The sequence below is a fragment of the Canis lupus genome, chromosome X (assembly GCF_011100685.1).
Source record: "Canis lupus familiaris isolate Mischka breed German Shepherd chromosome X, alternate assembly UU_Cfam_GSD_1.0, whole genome shotgun sequence".
NCBI lineage: Eukaryota > Metazoa > Chordata > Mammalia > Carnivora > Canidae > Canis > Canis lupus.
The window spans coordinates 50,122,146-50,143,851 of NC_049260.1; the positions used below are offsets into that span (position 1 = coordinate 50,122,146).

The 21,706-nt window shown below is 38.5% G+C and overlaps 1 protein-coding gene across 1 annotated transcript in view; it reads left to right on the forward strand.

Moving 5' to 3' along the window:
* The window catches only part of ZC3H12B (zinc finger CCCH-type containing 12B), a 603,410-nt gene that overhangs the window by 31,782 nt on the left and 549,922 nt on the right, over positions 1-21,706 (forward strand). The window lies entirely within an intron of this gene.

Below are 21,706 nucleotides of genomic sequence, written 5' to 3' on the forward strand. Positions count from 1 at the left end.
AACAACTGTGGTGGCGGCCAGCTCTGGTGCCCTGGATTCAGTTTCTGCAGTAACTACGGAGCTCTCTGTCTGCAGGGGCCTGGAGTCTCCAGGGACAGGCCGCTAATCTGCTCAGCTCTGCCGCCCGGAGGCGGCAGGAGTGTCCTTGCTCTTCTGGGCCCTCCCGGCCTCTGCCTGTCCCGGGGGGAGCGCCGGATCTTGGGCTGTGTCCCCGGAGCCCTCTGCTCCCAGGTCTTCGCTGTTGGAATCGCGCTCCTGGCCGCGCAGCTCCCTCTGTGTGGAGCCTCTGCCGGAGCCGCTTCCGAGCTGCTCCCGGGTCCAGCCGTGTGCTCACTGCAGCCCTTTAGGGAGCTTGGCCGTGGGGTGTGGCACGCTCTCCCAGGGGCACAGGTGTTCTGTTAGTGTCTCAGGGAGCCTGAGGGTATCCCCACCCTTCCTGGGTTCCTGCTCTAACTCCCTGTGAGCGCCTTTCCGTCTGGGAAGATTGGTGAAACTCCTGCTTCTCCTGGACAGGGCTTTCCTGTCCTGGGGACACTTGCCCGGGCCTTAGCCTGGCTCCTCGCGGGGCCCCTTCCTTGGATACCTTTTGTTTCTTTATTTCTTTTTTCCCCCGTCTCCCTACCTTGATAGAAGCGTGAACTCTTCTCAGTGTAGCATTCCAGCTGTTCTCTCTTTAAATCTCAGGCTGAATTAGTAGGTTTTCAGGATGATTTGAAGGTCATCTAGGTACTTTGGTGGGGACAGGTGAGTTGGAGACCCTACTCTTCTGCCATCCTGCCCCGCCTCCAGGTTCATTTATTTAAATATAGCTGTCCAGTTTTCCCAAGACGATTTGTTAAGATTGTCTTTTTAGCATTGTATAATCTTTCGTCCTTTAACAGATTAATTAACCGTATAAGCATATTTCAGGATTTTCTTATTTCTTCCATTGATCTATTTTTGTGCACCTATCATACTGTTCTGATTACTACAATTTTGTTGTATATCTTGAAAACTGGGATTGTGATACAATCCCTGTCTCAAAATGTCATTGACTATTCAGTGTCTTTTGTGGTTCTGTACCAATCGTAATATTACTTTTTGTAGTTTTATGAAAAATGCTGTTGGAATTTTGATAAAGATTGCATTAAATCTGTAGATTACTTTGGTAGTATGGTCATTTTAACAATATTAATTCTTACAATTCATGAGCATGGGCTATCTTTTCATTTTTTTGTGTTTTCAATTTCTTTCATCAGTAGCTTATAGTTTTCAGAATACAGGTCTTTCATCTACTTATGTTTATTCTTAGATATTTTAATATTTTTTGGTGCAATTGTAAGTGGGACTGTTTTCTTAATTTCTCTTCCTGATATTTCATTATTAGTATATGGAGGTGAACATATTTCTGGGTATTAATTTTTTATCATGCCATTTTACTCAGTTCATTTTTCAGTTCTATAAGGTTTTTGGTGGAGTCTTTCAGGTTTTCTATATATAGTATCATATCATCTGTGAATAGTGAGTTTTGTTTTTTTCCTTACTGATTTGGATGCCTTTTACTTCTTTTTGTCTGATTTCTCTGGCTAGGACTTACAGTGCTATGTTGAATACAAGTGATGAGAGTGGACGTCCTGTCTTTTTCCTAACTGTAGAAGAAAAGGTGATGTTAGCTGTGGGTATTTCATACATGGCCTTTATTATGTTGAAGTATATTCCCTCTAAACCTATTTTGTTGAGAGCTTTTATCATGAATGGATGTTGTAATTTGTTCAATGCTTTTTCTGCATCTACTAAAATGGTCATAAGGTTTTTATTCTTTCTCTAATGAGGTGATGTATCACATTGATCCATGAATATAGAACAACCCTTCCAACACAGGAGTAAATCCACTTGATTGTCATAAATGATTTTTTAATGTATTGTTGGATTTTGTTTGCTAATATTTTGTTGAGGATTTTTGCATCTATTTTCATCAGGGATATTGGTCTGTAGTCTTCTTTATAGTAGAGTATTTATCTGGTTTTGGTACTAGGGTAATGCTGGCCTCAGAATTAATTTGCAAGTTTCTTCCTTTTCTATTTTTTTTGGAATAGTTAAAAAAGCATAAGTGTTAAATCTGTTCTTTACATGTTTGCTAGAGTTCACCTGTGAAGCCACCTGGACCTGGACTTTTGTTTGTTGGGATTTTTTTTTTTTTGGTTTTTGACTCAGTTTCTTTGCTGGTTATCAGTTTGTTCAAATTTCCTTTTTCTTCCTGATTCAATTTTGGTAGCTTATACATATCTAGGAATTTATCCATTTCTTCTAGGTTGTCCAATTTGTTGGCATATAGTTTCAATAGTATTCTCATAAGCCTTTGCATTTCTGTGGCATTATTTCATCTCCTTTGTTTCTAATTTTTATTTGAGTCATCTATCTTTTATCTTGATGAGTCTGGTAAAAGAGTACTCATTTTGTTTATCTTTTTTGAAAAGATTTTATTTATTTATTCATGAGAGAAAGAGAGAGAGAGAGAGAGAGAGAGAGAGAGGCAGAGACACACACAGAGGGAGAGGCAGGCTCCCTGCAGGGAGGCCAAATGGCACCAGATCCCCAGAACGGGATCATGCCCTGAGTCAAAGGTAGATGCCCAACCGCCCAGCCACACAGGTGTCCCTTGTTTATCTTTTTAAAGAATCAGCTCTTGGTTTCATTCTTCTGTTTTTTTTTTGTCCCTGTGTCATTTATTTCTGCTCTTTATATCTTTCCTTCTACTGGCTTTATGTTTTGTTTGTTCTTCATTTTCTAGCTCCTTTAAGAGTAAAGTTAGGTTGTTAATTGAAGATTTTTCTTCCTTCTTGAGATAGGCCTGTATTACTATAATCTTCCCTCTTAGGACAGTTTTCCTTCATACCAAATATTTTGGATCATTGCATTTTCATTTTCATTTGTCTATATGTGTTTTTTTTAAATTTCCTCTTTGTTTCTTGGTTGACTCTTTCATTGTTTAGTACGTTTTTATACACCCACGTGTTTCTTCCCAGATTTTGTCTTGTGATTGATTTTTAGTTTCATATTGTGATTAGAAAAGATGCATGATAGGATTTCAGTCTTTTGAATTTATTGAGACTTTCTTTGTGGCCTAACATGTAATCTATTCTGGAGAATATGCTCTGTGCACTTGAAAGGAATGTGTGTTCTGCTGTTTGAGGATGGAATGTTCTGAGTTTTTCTGTTAGGTCCACCTGGTCCAATGTGTTTTTCTTTTTTTTCAGATTATTTATTTATTTATTCATGTTAGACACACACAGAGAGAGAGAGAGAGAGAGAGAGAGGCAGAAGCAGCCTCCATGCCGGGAGCCCGATGCAGGACTTGATCCGGGGACTCTAGGATCATGCCCTGGACCAAAGGCAGGTGCCAAACCACTGAGCCACCCAGGGATCCCCCCAATGTGTTTTTCTTTTTCTTTCTTTCTTTTTTTAAAAGATTTTATTTATTTATTCATGACAGACAGACAGAGAGGCAGAGACACAGGCAGAGGGAGAGGTAGAGAAGCAGGTTCCATGCAGGGGGCCCGATGCAGGACTTGATCCTGGGTCTCCAGGATCACACCCCAGGCCAAAGTTGGCACTAACCTGCTGGGCCACCGGGGCTACCCCCCACCCCACAATGTGTTTTTCAAAGCTACTTTTTCCTTGTTGACTTTCTGTCTGCATAAACTATTTCCATTGATACAAGTCCCCTACTGATTGTATTTCTGTCAATTTCTTCTTTCATATCTGCAATTAGTTGCTTTATGTATTTAGGTGCTCCCATGTTTAGTGCATATTTACAATTGTTATATCCTCTTGTTGCATTTTTCCCTTTATCATTATATAGTGTCCTTTTATGTCTCTTATTACAATCTTTGAGTTAAAGTAGATTTTGTCCAATGTATTGTTACCCCTCCTTTCTTTTCACTGTCATTTGCATGTTAAATATTTTTGTGCCCCCTTCACTTTCAGTGTTCACTTGTCTTTAGGTCTGAAGTGGGTCTTTTGTAGGCTGCATACACATGGTTCTTGTTTTTATGTATTCTGTCTTTTGATTGGAGCATTTACTCCATTTATATTTAAAGTAATTACTGATAGGTATGTTCTCATTTTATTTCTTTTCTGGTAGTTTTTGTAATTCTTCTCTGTTCCTTTTCCTCTGTTCCTTGTGTTTGATGGCTTTTGTTAGTGTCATGCTTGGATTCTTTTGTCTTTATTTTTTGTATACCATGTGTTTTTTATTTGTGGTATACCATTATGGTCATATATAATTGCTTATGCATATAGCAGTCTATATTAAGTTGATGAATGTTTAAGTTTGAACTCATTCTAAAAGCACTAAGTTTTTACTCCCTCTTCCCATGTTTCATTGGGAAGAAACAAACTTTTGTTTGTATGGGAGAATTTTTATCTCTCCTTTTATTTTTTATTTTTTTTGAGATTTTATTTATATATTTACAGAGATGCAGAGAGAGAGAGAGGCAGAGACACAGGCAGAGAGAGAAACAGGCTCCATGCAGAGAGCCCAACGCGGGACTCGATACTGGGACTCCAGGATCACGCCCTGGGCTGCAGGCGGCGCCAAACCGCTGCACCACTGGGGCTGCCCTTATCTCTCCTTTTAGTCTGAATGATAACTCTGGTAGGTAAAGTATCCTTGGTTGCAGGCTTTTTTTTTCTTTCAGTATTTTGATTATATCATGCCACCCTTTCTGGCCTGCAAAGGTTCTGCTAAAAAAATCAGCTAATAACTTTATCGGGTTTCTTTTGTATGTAACTCTTTTCTTTTACCTTGTTGCATTTAAAACTAGCTATTTATCACTTCTTTTTGCCATTTTAATTATTGTGTGTCTTGATGTAGACCTCTTTGGGTTCATTTTGTTGGGGGCTTTGTGCTTCTTCCATTTATGTGTCTGTGTCCTTCCCTCAGATGAGGGAAATTTTCAGCTATCATTTCTTCAAATAATTTTTCTACATCTCTCCCTCTCTCTTTTTTTCTGGGATTTCTATAATGTTAATGTTATTATGCTTGATGATGTCATTGAGGTCTCTTAACCTAGTCTCATTCTTTTTTATTCTTTTTTTTTCTTTTGCCATTCAGCTTAGTTGCTTTCCATTACCCAGTATTCTAGGCAGCTGATCCATTCTCCTACCTCCTCTAATCTGCACTTGATTCTCTCTAGTATATTTTTTACTTCAGTTATTACATCTTTCATCTCTTATTGGCCCAGTTTTATATTTTCTATCTCTTTTTTTGAAGGTCTCAATGAGATCCTCTTATCTTTTGTTAAGTCAGTATCTTTATGATTATTACTTTGAATTTTTCTTCAGACATATTGCTTATCTCCATTTATCTCTTTTGCTGTGGTTTTGTTCTGTTCTTTCACTTGGGGCATGTTCCTCTGCCTCCTCATTTTGTTGAACTCTCTGTGTTGGTTTCTATGTATTAGGAAAGTCAACCATATTTCCTGATATTGAATGTGGCTTTATGAAAAAGAGGTCTCCTTGTGCCCTGCCGTGTAATATCCCTGTTTACCAGAACCAGGTATTCCAGGAATGTTTCCTATGTGGGATGAAGTGCCCTATTATTGTAACTGAGCTGTGTTTGCCTTCAGTCCAGTCAACTGCAATAGTACAATTTGCCTGTTGTGAGTATACTAGGCAAGGCTTTATCCTTTTGCTGTTAAGGGACATGCCTGGGGCCACTGTTGGCTTTCAGTTGTGTGGTGTCAGCGGTCAGGCTACGTGGCTGCCCTCAGCCTGTTCATGGGCTACAGTAGCACTACCCTAATGGGTCCCAGAGGTTTTACTGGTGTGAAGGACTGGCAATTAATACCTATGTCTGCCTACAGTGCATCTGCTGGAGCTTCAGTCACACCGAATTTCAGGTCTCTCTTCCTGTTTTGTGCCTGATATGTTTTTGTTATGAGCAGTGCTAGTAGTCAGACTAGATTACTGTCCCCAGTTTATCTCTTGGAGCTACAGCTTTGCTGATTGGCAGAGCACTCTTTTATGCTGTTACTATAAGGGTCAGCTGTGCGTGTCATGACTGTCCTCCAGTGGCAGGAGTCTCTTTGGAGGAATGTCTGCTAAGTGGGGTGGTTTGGATGGGAAGGGATCCACAGAAGAATATGGTGTAAGACACTTAGTATTAGCAAGATAGGTGGAGAGTGATGGTTTCCTTTTATCTATTTGTTGGAGGGAGGGAGAGTAATGGAGCCTGAAAGCCCCTTTTTCTTGCCAAAGTCTTCCCAGCACGTATTCTGAGATTAATACATAAATCTTCACATATATCCCAGGCACTTTTTAAAGTGTTGCTTCTATGTTGTATCTAGCCTGGGTTCTTTGTTATGCTGTTTCTTTAAGGGCAGGGACTCAGTTTACTGTTACTTTTGTGGCTCTCCTGGGCTAAATACACTGATTTTTAAAGTGCCAAGAGTTAATTTTCCCTGATTGTAAAACCTCACAAAGTTATGCCCCATTGTGAGGACTCATTTTCCTAGTGCAGTTACCCCATGCTAGGGTGCCGGGTGAGGTCTGATCCTTTTGCTTCTCCATGCTTGTGGTATCCCTCCCCTTTGTGGTTGGTTAGTCTTGCTGTTGGTTTGGTTCTGAACCTCATCTCTGTCCCTCCTACACTTTTTGATGTATCCTTGTCTCTACAATTAACTGTGGAGAGTCTGTTCTGCCAATCTTGAGGTTGTTTTCAGGGTTAGTTACATAGATGTTATCTTGATGTGTCTGTGGGTCAAGATAAGCTCAGGATCCTCCTATTCCATTTACCCTGAGCAAACCAATCTCTCTTTCTTTCTTTCTCTATCTTTAATGCATCTAGCCAAAGGTTTATTAATTTATCTTTTCTAAGAAGTAGTTGTTCCTTTTTAATGATTTCTCTATTGCATTTTATGCTCTGTGTCATTTATTTCCACTTTGATCTTTATTATTCCCTTCCTTATACTAAATATGAGGTGTGTTTATTCCTCTATTTCTAGTACCTTTAGTTGTAAGGTAAGATTGTTTATCTGTGATTTTACTCGTTTTGTGAGGTAGGCCTATATTGCTATGAACTTCCCTATTAGAGTTGCTTTTTCTAGATTCCATAGATTTTGGAACGCTGCATATCCATTTTTGTTTGTCTAAATGTAATTTTTAATTTCTTCTTTGATTTCCGTGATCACCCATTGGTTGTTTAGTCTCCACATGTTTGTGATTTTTCATTTATCTTCTTGTTATTGATTTCTAATTTCATAATATTGTACTTGAGAAAGATGCTTGATATGATTTTAGTTGTTTTTGTTTGTTTGTTTGTTGACTTGTTTTGTGGTCTAACATGTGATCTGTTCCAGTGAATGTTCCATTTGCACTTGAGAAGAAAGTGAATTTTGCTGTTTTTGAATGGAGTGTTCTATATATAAACATTAAATCCATGTGGTCCAATGTGTCCTTTAAGGCTAACATTTCCTTGTTTATTTTCTGTTGGAATGATCTAACCAGTTATGCAAGTGGGGTATGAAGGCCCCCCACTATTATTGTATATCTGTCCATCTCTCCCTTTAATATATGCTTTATTTTCTTAGGTGCTTATATGTTAGAGGTATAAGAATTTACAAATGGTATGTCCTCTTGTTGGATCAAACCCTTTATCATTATATATTGCTTTTCTTTGTGTTTTGTTAGTCTGTGTTTTAAAGTTTTTTTCTGAAAAAGTTTTGCTACCCCAGCTTTCTTTTTATTTCCTTTTGCATGGATATCTTTTCCCATTCCTTCTCTTTCACTCTGTGTGTAATTTTAGGTCTGAAGTAAGTCTGTTGTAGGCAGAACATAGAAGGATCTTTATTTCTTAATCCATTCATTTTCCCTATGCCTTCTGATAGGGAATTTATTACATTTATATTTAAAGTAATTATTGATACATATGTACTTAAAGTTACTTATTTATTCATGAGAGAGAGACACACACACAGAGGCAGAGACATAGGCAGAAGGAGAAGGAGGCTGCCCTTATGTACTTAATGTCATTTTGTTAATGGTTTTCTGGTTGTTTTTGTAGTTCTTTTCCTTTCCTGATCTTTTCCTTTGTGGGTTCCTGACGTTAGGTAGTGTAATGGTAAGATTACTTTCACTCTTTTTAATGACTTTATATATTTATTCAAGAGAGACACAGAAAGAGAGGCAGAGACATAGGCAGAGGAAGAAGGCTCCCCACATGGAGCCGAATAGGGGACTCAATCCCAGAAGTCTGAGATCCCTCCCTGAGCAGATGCTTAACCGCTGAGCCACCCAGGCATCCCATACTTCAACATTTTTGCATATATCTACTACAGGATTTTGATTTGTGGGCACCGTGAGGTTCATATATAGCAATATATATTGTATATATATCAGATTATTTTGATAGTCACTTAAGTTTGAAATCATTTTAAAACACTACATTTGTATTCCCTTCTTGTATTTCATGTTTTTGATGTCATATTTTACATCTTTTTATTTTATATATCCCGTTAAAAATGTTTATTCATTTAAGAGAGAGAGTGAGAGAGAGAGAAAGAACACAAGTAGGGGGAAGGGACAGAGGGAGAGGGAGATGCAGACTCCCCACTGAGCAGGGAGCCTGATGTAGAGCTTGATCCCAGGAACCCAGGATCATTACCTGAGCTGAAGGCAGATGCTCAACTAACTGAGCCACCCTACTTTGTTTTCCCTTAAATAATTATTGTAATTACAGTTGATTTTAGTACTTTAGCTTTTAAATTTCATAGTACTTTATAAGTGTTTGATGCAGTGCTTTTATAATAAAATAACAATTGCCTTTAAAATTGAGACTTTTCTTTCATATATTACCTTGTTTAATTATGGTCTTACTTTTATACTTAAATAAGTCTTTTAACATTTATTGTAAAGTTAGTTGACTGGTGATACTCCTTTAACTTTTGCTTGACTGGGAAGCTTTTTCTCTCCAATTCTGAATAACTTTGCCAGCTAGAATGTTCTCTCTCTCTCTCTCTCTCTCTCTCTCTCTCTCTATATATATATATATATATATATATATATATATATATATAAATTTATGTTTCATTGGTGTTCAATTTGCCAACATATAGAATAACACCCAGTGCTCATCCCATCAAGTGCCCCCGTCAGTGACCATCACCCAGTCACCCCCACCCCCTGCCCACCTCCTCTTCCACCCCCTCTAGTTCGTTTCCCAGAGTTAGGAGTCTCTCATGTTCTGTCTCCCTTTCTGATATTTCCCACTCCTTTTTTCTCCTTTCCCTTTATTCCCTTTCACTATTTTTTATATTCCCCAAATGAATGAGACCATATAATGTTTGTCCTTCTCCGATTGACTTATTTCACTCAGCATAATACCCTACAGTTCCATCCACGTCGAAACAAATGGTGGGTATTTGTCGTTTCTAATTGCTGAGGAATATTCCATTGTATACATATGCCACATTTTCTTTATCCATTCATCTTTTGATGGACACCGAGGCTCCTTCCACAGTTTGGCTATTGTGGACATTGCTGATAGAAACATCGAGGTGCAGGTGTCCCGGCATTTCATTGCATCTGTATCTTTGGGGTAAATCCCCAACAGTGCAATTACTGAGTCCTAGGGCAGATCTATTTTTGACTTTTTGAGTAACCTCCACACAGTTTTCCAGAGTGGCTGCACCAGTTCACATTCCAACCAACAGTGCAGGAGGGTTCCTCTTTCTCCACATCCTCTCCAACATTTGTGGTTTCCTGCTTTGTTAATTTTCCCCATTCTCACTGGTGTGAGGTGGTATCTCATTGTGATTTTGATTTGTATTTCCCTGATGGCAAGTGATGCAGAGCATTTTCTCATGTGCTTGTTGGCCATGTGTATGTCTTCCTCTGTGAGATTTCTGTTCAAGTATTTTGCCCATTTCATGATTGGATTGTTTGTTTCTTTGCCACTGAGTTTAATAAGTTCTTTACAGACCTTGGATACTAGCCCAAATCTGATGCGTCATTTGCAAATATCTTCTCCCGTTATGTAAGTTGTCTTTGAGTTTTGTTGACTGTATCTTTTGCACAGATGAAGTCCCAATAGTTCATTTTTGCTTTTGTTTCTCTTGCCTTCGTGGATGTATCCTGCAAGAAGTTACTGTGGCTGAGTTCAAAAAGGATGTTGCTGTGTTCTCCTCTAGGATTTTGATGGAATCTTGTCTCACATTGATATCTTTCATCCATTTTGAGTTTATCTTTGTGTATGGTGAAAGAGAGTGGTCTAGTTTCATTCTTCTGCATGTGGATGTCCAATTTTCCTAGCACCATTTATTGAAGAGACTGTATTTTTTCCAGTGGATAGTCTTTCCTGCTTTATCGAATATTAGTTGACCATAAAGTTGAAGGTCCACTTCTGGATTCTCTATTCTGTTCCATTGCTCTATGTGTCTGTTTTTGTGCCAGTACCACCCTGTCTTGATGACCACAGCTATGTAGTAAAACCTGAAATCTGGCATTGTGATTTCCCCCAGCTATGGATTTCTTTTTTAATATTCCCCTGGGTATCTGGGGTCTTTTCTGATTCCACAAAAATCCTAAAATAATTTGTTCCAACTCTCTGAAGAAAAACCATGGTATTTTGATAGGGATTGCATTAAACGTGTAAATTGCCCTGGGTAACATTAATATTTTCACAATATTAATTCTTCCAATATATGAGCATGGAATATTTTTCCACCTCTGTGTCTTCCTCAATTTCTTTCAGGAGTGTTCTGTAGTTTTCAGGGTATAGATCCTTTACCTCTTTGCTTAGGTTTACTCCTAGGTATCTTATGCTTTTGAGTGCAATTGGAAATGGGATTGACTCGTTAATTTCTCTTTCTTCAGTCTCACTGTTAGTGTATAGAAATGCCACTGACTTCTGGGCATTGATTTTGTATCCTGCCACACTGCCAAATTGCTGTATGAGTTCTAGCAATCTTGGGGTGGAGTCTTTTGGGTTTTGTATGTAGAGTATCATGTCATCGGCGAAGAGGGAGAGTTTGACTTTCTTCTTTGCCAATTTGAATGCCTTTTATTTCTCTTTGTTGTCTGATTGATTGCTGAGGCTAGGACTTCCAGTACTATGTTGAATAGCAGTGATGAGAGTGGACATCCCTGTCTTGTTTCTGATCTTAAGGGAAGGGCTCCCAGTGTTTCCCCATTGAGAATGATATTTGCTGTGGGCTTTTTGTAGATGGCTTTTAAGATGTCGAGGAATGTTCCCTCTATCCCTACACTCTGAAGAGTTTTGATCAGGAATGGATGCTGTATTTTGTCAAGTGCTTTCTCTGCATCTAATGAGAGGATCATATGGTTCTTGTTTTTTCTCTTGCTGATATGATGAATCACATTGTTTTACGACTGTTGAACCAGCCTTGTATCCCGGGGATAAATCTCACTTGGTCCTGGTGAATAATCTTCTTAACGCATTGCTGGATCCTATTGGCTAGTATCTTGTTGAGAATTTTTGCATCCGTGTTCATCAGGGATATTTGTCTATAATTCTCCTTTTTGGTGGTGTCTTTGTCTGGTTTTGGAATTAAGGTGATGCTGGCCTCATAGAACGAATTTGGAAGTACTCCATCTCTTTCTATCTTTCCAAACAGCTTTAGTAGAATAGGTATGGTTTCTTCTTTAAGCGTTTGATAGAATTCCCCCAGGGAATCCATCTGACCCTGGACTTTTGTATCTTGGGAGGTTTTGGATGACTGCTTCCATTTCCTTCCTGGTTATTGGCCTGTTCAGGTTATCTAATTCTTCCTGTTCCAGTTTTGGTAGTTTTTGGGTTTCCAGAAATGTGTCAATTTCTTCTAGATTGCCTAATTTATGGCATATAGCTGTTCATAATATGTTTTTAAAATCGTTTGTATTCCTTGGTGTTGGTAGTGATCTCTCCTTTCTCATTCATGATTTTATTAATTGGAGTCTTCTCTCTCTTCTTTTAAATAAGGCTGGCTAATGGTTTATCTATCTTATTAATTCTTTCAAAGAACCAACTCCTGGTTCTGTTGATCTGTTCCACAGTTCTTCTGGTCTGTATTCCATTGAGTTCTGCTCGAATCTTTATTAACTCTCTTCCTCTGTTGGGTGTAGGATCTATTTGCTGTTTTTCTCTAGCTCCTTTAGGTGTAAGGTTAGCTTTTGTATTTGAGTTCTTTCCAGTTTTTGGATGGATTCTTGTATTGTGATGTATTTCCCCCTCAGGACTGATTTTGCTGCATCCCAAAGATTTTGAATGGTTGTATCTTCATTTTCGTTAGTTTCCATGAATCTTTTTAATTCTTCCTTAGTTTCCTGGTTGACCCTTTCATCTTTAGCAGGATGGTCCTTAACCTCCATGTATTTGAAATCCTTCGAAACTTCTTCTTGTGATTTAGTTCTAATTTCAAAGCATTATGGTCTGAGAATATGCAGGAGACGATCCCAATCTTTTGATATTGGTTAATTCCTGATTTGTGATCCAATATGTGGTCTATTCTGGAGAAAGTTCCATGTGCACTTGAGAAGAATGTGTATTCAGTTGCGTTTGGATGTAAAGTTCTGTAGATATCTGTGAAATCCCTCTGGTCTAGTGTATCATTTAAAGCTCTTGTTTCTTTGGGGATGTTGTGCTTAGAAGACGGATCGATTGTAGAAAGCGCTACATTCAAGTCACCAAGTATAAGTGTTTTATTATCTAAGTATGACTTAACTTTGTTTATTGATTGATTGATATATTTGGCAGCTCCCACATTTAGGGCATATATATTGATGATTGTTAAGTCCTCTTGTTGGATAGATCCTTTAAGTATGATATAGTGTCCCTCTTCATCTCTCACTACAGTCCTTGGGATAAATTTTAATTTATCTGATATAAGTATGGCTACCCCTGCTTTCTTTTGAGAACCATTTGAATGGTAAATTGTTCTCCAGCCTTTCATTTTCAGACCATAGGTGTCCTTATGTCTAAAATGAGTCTCTTGTAGACAGCAAATGGGTCCTCCTTTTTTATCCAGTCTGAAACCCTGTGGCTTTTGATGGGGTCATTAAAACCATTCACGTTCAGAGCTACTATTGAAAGACATGAGTTTAGTGTCATCATGATACCTATTCAGTCCCTGTTTCTGTGGATTGTTCCATTGGACTTCCTCTTAAAGAGAAATTTTAAGAGTCCCCCTTAAAATTTCTTGCAGAGCTGTTTTGGTGGTCACATATTCTTTCAGTTCCTGCCTATCTTGGAAGCTCTTTATCTCTCCTTCTATTCTGAATGAGAGCCTTTCTGGATAAAGTATTCTTGGCAGCATGTTCTTCTCATTTAGGACCCTGAATATATCCTGCCAGCCCCTTCTGGCCTGCCAAGTCTCTGTGGAGAGGTCTGCTGTTACCCTAATACTCCTCCCCATAAAAGTTAGGGATTTCTTGTCTCTTGCTGCTTTAAGGATGTTCTCTTTATCTTTGGAATTTGTAAGCTTAATTATTAAATGTCGAGGTGTTGAAAGGTTTTTATTGATTTTAGGGGGGGGGATCTCTCTATTTCCTGGATCTGAATGCCTGTTTCCCTTCCTAGATTAGGAAAGTTTTCAGCTATGATTTGTTCAAATACATATTCTGGACCTCTGTCCCTTTCGGCGCCCTCGGGAACCCCAGTTAAACATAGGTTTTTCTTCCTCAGGCTGTCAATTATTTCCCTTAATCTATCCTCATGGTCTTTTAATTGTTCGTCTCTTTTTTCCTCAGTTTCCCTCTTTGCCATCAACTTGTCTTCTATGTCACTCACTCGTTCTTCCACCTCGTTAACCCTCGTCGTTAGGACTTCTAGTTTGGATTGCATCTCATTCTATTGATTTTTAATTTCTGCCTTATTAGATCTAAATTCTGCAGTCATGAAGTCTCTTGAGTCCTTTATGCTTTTTTCTAGAGCCACCAGTAGCTTTATAGTAGTGCTTCTGAATTGGCTTTTTGACATTGAATTGTAATCCAAATGTTGTAACTCTGTGGGAGAGAGGACTGTTTCTGATTCTTTCTTTTGAGGTGAGGTTTTCCTTCTAATCATTTTGCTCAGCGCAGAGTGGCCAAAAACAAGTTGTATTGGGAAAAGGAGAAAAGGAGAGGAGAGAAAGAAGGAAAGAAAAGAGAAAAAGAAAAAAGGAAGAAAAAAAGGAAAAAAGAGAAGAAAAAGAGAAAGAAAAAATGGGTGGTGGGAAGCAAACAGAAATCAAAAAGCAAAAAAAGAAAAGAAAGAAAAGAAAAACATGGCTGAGTATCTTCTGATTCTGCATACTTTAAGTCGCTTGACTTCCCTGGAACTTATCCGTCTACCTGGTCTTCTGGGGGAGGGGCCTGTTGTGCTGATTTTCAGGTGTTAGCACTTGGGGGAGCTCTTTGCCCCCTGCCTGGTGCAGGGCTCAGTGGGGGTTGTTTCCCCCGTGAGGCCCCAGGAGGAACTACCACAGTGGCAGCGGCAGGATCTGGAGCCCTGGATTCAGCTCCCCCAGTAACTACGGAGCTCTCTGTCTGTAGGGGCCTGGATCCTCCGCGGGCAGGGCGTCCTTGCTGTCCTGAGCCCTCCTGGCCTCAGCCTGTCCCGGGGGGAGGTCAGATCCTGGACTGTGTCCCGGGCACCCTGTGCTCCCGGGCCTGTGCCATTGGATTCGCGCTCCTGGCTGGGCAACCCCCTCCACACAGAGCCTCCTCTGCCCGAGCCCCTCCCAGCTGTTCCGGGTCCAGCCGGGCGTGCACTGCAGACCTTTAGGGAGCTTGGCGCACTCTCCACGGGGCGCAAGTGTCTGTTAGTGTCCCAGGGAGCCTGAGGGCATCTCCGCCCTCCTGGGGTCCTGCTCTCTCTCTGCGAGCTCCTCCGCCTGGGAAGATTGGTGCAGCTCCTGCTTCTCCAGGACCGGGCTTTCCTGTCCAGGGGGCGCTCGCACCGGTCTTAGCCTGGTTCCTCGCGGGGCCCCTCCCCCTTGGATGCCTTTTGTTTCTTTATTTCTTTTTTTCCCCTCTTCCTACCTTGATAGAAGTGTGAACTCTTTTCACTGTAGCATTCCAGCTGTTCTCTCTTTAAATCTCAGGCCAATTCATAGATTTTCAGGATGGTTTGAAGGTTATCTAGGTAATTTGGTGGGGACAGGTGACTTGGGGACCCTACTCTTCCGCCATCTTGCCCCTCCTCCTCTCTTTCTATGTGTCTCATGATTAAATAAATAAATAATCTAAAAATATAAAAACAAAGACTTTTATAAGAGTTGAAGAAAGATACTATATCATAAAGACCCCATATCATAAGGGTCTATCCTACAAGATCTAACAGTTGTAAATCTTTATGCTCCAGCTTGGAAGCAGCCAAATATACAAATCAATTAATAAAAAATTTAGAGAATGTCATTGATAATACAATAATAGCAGGGAACTTTAATACACCACTCACAGCAAGAGAAAGATGATCTTAGCAGAAGATCAATAAAGAATCAAGGGCTTTTAATGGCTCAATGGACCAGATGGACATCAGATATATACAGAGCATTCCATCCTAAAGCAACAGAAAGTACATTCTTCTCAAGTACATATGGAACATTCTCCAGAATAGATCACATACTGGGTCACAAATGAGTTCTAACTGGTACCAAAAGTTTGAGATTACTCCATGCATATTTTCAGACCACAGTGCTTTGAAACTAGAACTCAGCCATACACACACACACACACACACACACACACACACACACACACACGCATGCCCACAATTGGAAGGACAACAAATACGTGTAGGTTAAGGAGGATGCTATTAAACAATGAATTGGCCAACCAGGAAATTAAAGAATTAGAAAATACTTGGAAGCAAATGAAAATGAAAATACAAAAAAGAACAAACAGAAAATGAAAATACAACAGTTATGCTGAGTGAAATAAGTCAATCAGAGAAGGACAAACATTATATGGTCTCATTCATTTGGGGAATATAAAAAATAGTGAAAGGGAATAAAGGGGAAAGGAGAAAAAAGGAGTGGGAAATATCAGAAAGGGAGACAGAACCTGAGAGACTCCTAACTCTGGGAAATGAACAAGAGGTGGTAGAAAGGGAGGTGGGCGGTGGTGGGGGTGACTGGTTGACGGGCACTGAGGGGGGCACTTGATGGGATGAGCTCTGGGTGTTATTCTATATGTTGGCAAATTGAACACCAATAAAAATTTTTCTTATAAAATAAAATAAAATAAAATAAAATAAAATATAATGGGATAATGGTTCTTCCACTTCTTCTACCTGAAAGGCATCTGGGTTTGGTGTGTACACACTGTAAATTGACATGAGCATGTGGATGTGTGTCTGCATTTTAGTGCTCCCCATCTCTCATCTATAGACATAACAATAAAACACTAAAGAAAGTGCCTGAAAAAAAAACTTCTGGGGGGATCAAACTATATTTGGTAAAAAGGAAAATTTATGGGTTTTTATTTGTTTTCCTTTGTGTACTTTTTATAGAGCTAAATATATTTTGTTAGTTCAGGTCCATAAAATTCTTTATGTATTTTTTAGTGTGTGCATAACATTTTGATGTATACTTAAAAATATCTAAAGACTTAGGAACTTTAAAAAATAATATTTTCAATTAAAAAAAATACAACAGTTCAAAACCTTTGGGATGCAGCCAAGGTGGTGCAGTATATAGCAATATAGGCCTTCCTCAAGAAGCAAGAGGACTCAAAAATACAACCCAACCTTACATCTAGAGGAGCTAGAAAAAGAACAGCAAATAAAGCCAACGTCTAACAGGAGAAGAGAAATAATAAAGATTAGAGCAGAAATCAATGATATAGAAATAAAAAAAGCAAAGCAGTAAGACAGATAAATGAAACTAGGAACTCGTTCTATGAAAGAATTAATAAGGTTGATAAACCCTTAGCCAGATTTATCAAATAGAAAAGAGACCCAAGTAAATAAAATTATGAATGAAAGGGGAGAGATCACAAACAACACCAAAGAACTATAAACAATTCTAAGAGAATATTATGAGAAATTATTTGCCAACAAATTAGGGAATATGAGAGGCACCTAATTCTGGTAGTGGAAAGGGAGGTGGACGGGGGGCTGGGGTGACTGGATGATGGGCACTGAGGGGGACACTTGGCGGGATGAGCACTGGGTGTTATGCTATATGTTGGAAATTGAACTCCAATAAAAATTTTTTTTAATTAGGCAATATGGATTCCTAGAAACATATAAACTACCAAAACTGAAACAGGAAGAAATAGAAAATCTGAACAGACCCACAACCAGCCAAGAAGTTGAATTAGTAATAAAAAAATCTCCCCACAAATAAGAGTCCAGGGCTGGATGGCCTCCCAGCAGAATTCTAGCAAACATTTAAAGAAGAATTAGTACTTATTCTTCTGAAACTGCTAAAAAAATTGAAATGGAAGGAAAACTTTCAAAGTCATTCTATGAAGGCAGTGTTATCTTGATCCCAACCAGACAAAGACCCCACAAAAAATGGGAATTACAGACCAATATCCCTGATGAACATGGTTGCAGAAATTCTCACTAAGATACTAGCTAATAAGAATCCAACAACTCGTTAAAAGGATTATTCACCACAACCAAGTAGGATTTATTCCTGAGCTGCAAGGGTCATTCAACATCCACAAAATCCATCAGTGTGATACACTACATTAACAAAAGGTACAAGAACCATATGATCCTCCCAACTGGTACAGAAAAAGCACTTGACAAAATACATCTTGTCTTGATAAAATCTCTCCACCAAGAAAAGATAGAAGGAACATATCTCAGTATCATTCAAGCTAAATATGCATACCAACAGCAAATATCTTCCTCAACCTGGAAAAAAAAGAGCTTTTCCCCTAAGGTCAGGAACACAACAGGGATATCCACTCTCAACACTGTTGTTCAACAGTACTGGAAGTCCTAGCTTCAGCAGTTAAACAACATAAATAAAAAGCAGCCAAGTTGGCAGAAAAGTCAAACTTTTACTCTTTGCAGATGACAGGATATTCTATGTAGAAAGCCTGAAAGACCCCACTCAAAATTGCTAGAACTGATATATGAATTTAGCTAAATGGCAGGATAGAAAATCAATGCATAAAATGAATTAAATTCATTTGTATGCAATTGAATTCAGTTGAAATTTCAGTACTATATCCAAGCAGTGAGGCAGAAGAAAGAGAAATCAAGGAATCAATCCAATTTACATTTGCACCAAAAACCAAAGATATCTAGGAATAATCATAACCAATAAAGAATTTGTACTCTGAGAACTATAGAATACTTAATAAAGGAAATTGAGGAAGTCACAAAGAAAAGAAAAATATTCCATACTCATGAATTGGAAGAACAAATATTGTTGAAATGTCTATGCTACCCAGAGCAATCAACACATTCATTGCAATCCCTATCAAAATACCACTAGCATTTTTCGCAGAGCTGGAACAAAAAATTTTTTCAACGATTTTATTTATTTGATATAGAGAAAGAGATCTTGAGCAGGTAAGAGTGGCAGAGAGAGAGGGAGAAGCAGACTCCCTGCTGAGTAGGGAAGCCCATCATGGGGCTCCATCCCAAGACTCTGAGATCATGACCTAAGCTGAAGGCAGACAACAGACTAAGCTACCCAGGTGCCCCCCGGAACAAATAATCCTAAAATGGAAGCAGAAAACACCTCAAGTAGCAAAAGGAATGTTGTAAAAGAAAACCAAAGTTAGAGGCATCACAATTCTGGACTTCAAGTTGTATTATAAAGCTGTAATCATCAAGATAGTATGGCACTGGCACAAAACAGACACGTATACTAATGGAATGGAATACAGAACCCAGAAATAGACACTGAACTCTATGGTCTACTAAACTTCAACAAAGCAAGGAAAGAATATCCAATGGAAAAACAAGTCTCTTCAACAAATGGTGCTGGGAAAATTGGATACCCACATGTAGAATAATGAAAGTGGACTACTTTCTCACACCATACTAAAAAATAAGCTTAAAATAGACAAATGACCTAAATGTGAGACAGGAATCCATCACAATCCTAGAAAAGAACACAGGCATCATTTCTCTGACCTTGGCCACAGCATCTTCTTGTTAGAAATGTGTCCTTAGGAAAGGGAAACAAAAGCAAAAGTGAACTATTAGATTCCCATCAAGATAAAAAGCTCTTGCACAGCAAAGGAAGCAGTCATCAAAGCTATAAAGCAACCTATGGAATGGGAGAAAATATTTGCAAAAGACTTATCAGATAAAGGGCTAACGTAGGAAATCCATAAAGAACTTATAAAACTCAACACCCCCAAAACAAAAATTCCAGTCAATAAATGGGTAGAAGATATGAACAGATAGTTCTCCATAGAAGACATACCAATGACCAACAGGCACATGAGAAAATGTTCCACATCCCTTGGCATCAAGAAAATACAAATCAAAACCACAATGAGTTACCACCTCACACCGATCAGAATGGTTAAAATTAACAAATCAGGAAACAACATATGTCAGTGAGGATGTGGAGAATGTGGAACCCTCTTCCACTTTTGGTGGGAATGCACACTGGTCCAGACACTCTGGAAAATAGTATGCAGATTCTTCAAAAAGCAAAAAGTAGAGCTACTCCACGACCCAGCAGTTGCACTATGAGGTATGCAACCAACAGATCCTAAAATAGTGATTCAAAGAGGCACTTGCATCCCAATCTTTATAGCAGCAATACCCGTAATAGCCACAATATGAAAAGAATCCAGATGTCCATCAATGAATGAATGAATAAAGAAGAGGTGGTATATATTTATACAATGAAATACTGCTCAGCCATAAATAAGAAGGAAGTCTTGTCATTTGCATGATGTGGATGGAGTTAGAGGATATAATGCTAAGTTAAATAAGTCAGTCGAAGACAAATGCAATATGATTTCACTCATATATGGAACTTAAGAAACAAAACATGAACAGAAGGGAAAGAAAGGAAAAATAAAATAAGATGAAAATAGTGTCAAACCATAAGTGCTGCTGAACTCTAGGAAAGAAACTGAAGGTTGCTGGAGGGGAGGTGGTTGGGGGGAAGTGGTAATTGGGTGATGGGTGTTAAGGGGGGGGCCCATGTTGTAATAAGCACTGGATGTTATATGATCCAAATAATTTTTTTATTTTTTTAATAATAAATTTATTTTTTATTGGTGTTCAATCTGCCAACATACAGAATAACACCCAGTGCTCATCCCGTCAAGTGCCCCCCTCAGTGCCTGTCACCCATTCACCCCCACCCCCCGCCCTCCTCCCCTTCCACCACCCCTAGTTCGTTTCCCAGAGTTAGGAGTCTTTATGTTCTGTCTCCCTTTCTGATATTTCCTACCCATTTCTTCTCCCTTCCCTTCTATTCCCTTTCACTATTATTTATATTCCCCAAAAGAATGAGAACATATAATGTTTGTCCTTCTCCGATTGACTTATTTCACTCAGCATAATACCCTCCAGTTCCATCCACGTTGAAGCAAATGGTGTGACCCAAATAATTTAATTTGATTTTAAATTTAGAGATGTTTTTATTCAGTTTTATATTAAAACAGTTTTTAGGCTTTGTGGATAGTTATGATGACTCACTGAATTATACCCCCTGAAAATAATAATACAGTAAATGTTAACTAAATTCAGTTTAATTAAAATTTTTTTTAAAAATCCATTCTATCCCTAATGTACTATGATATTACAAAATCTAAAGTTTATCTCTTCATAGCCTCAGATCTGTTATTTTACCAATTCATCCAGGAAAATTATGCTATTTACAAACCCACTTTAAGGCAATATAATTTAATAAAACAACTTTATATTATTAACTACTTAGATTATTTCCATTTAAGGTTTATTTCAAATTTATCACAATGTTATGTTCTTATAATTACTATTAACATATTGTAAATGTGTATTTAAAAGTTTTTTTAAATGTACCACAAGCCAAATCAGTTTTTTATATTTTTTAATTTAAAAAGTTTTTAAAATATTTTATTTGAGAGAGAGATAGCAAGAGAGGGTGTCAGTGGGAGGGTGAGGAACAGGGAGAAGCAGGCTCCTCACTGAGCAGGGAGCCTATCCTGTAGCTTGATTCCAGGACCCTGGGATCATGACATGAGTTGAAGGCAGATGCTCATCTTACTGAGCCAGTCAGGCACCCCTTTATAATATTTTTAATTGAAAAATTTTAGTAGGCCTGTTTAGGAGAGACCCAACTAATTTATTTTGATTTTAAATTTAGAGATGCTATTATTCACTTCTGTATTAAAATAGTTTTTAGGCTTCATGGAAAAAGAGGTATCGTTATGAATATAGGTGAAATTTTAGTAATACTAGAATGTCACTTATATGAAGCAACACTTTTTTATGCTTAACCTTTGCTCTTTCTGACTTTGATATATGAGTATTTTTCTTCATTATGAAAATCTACTGTTAAGACAGAATAATGGGAGATAATTTAGAATTAAACACTTGTACTCTGTTTAATGTAAGATAAAGCGTCATAAATACAATTGTGGATAACAAATATTTTATTAAAATAAAAAACCCAGCAATTGCACTGCTGGGGATTTACCCCAAAGATATAAATGCAATGAAACGCCGGGACACCTGCACCCCGATGTTTATAGCAGCAATGTCCACAATAGCCAAACTGTGGAAGGAGCCTCGGTGTCCATCAAAAGATGAATGGATAAAGAAGATGTGGTT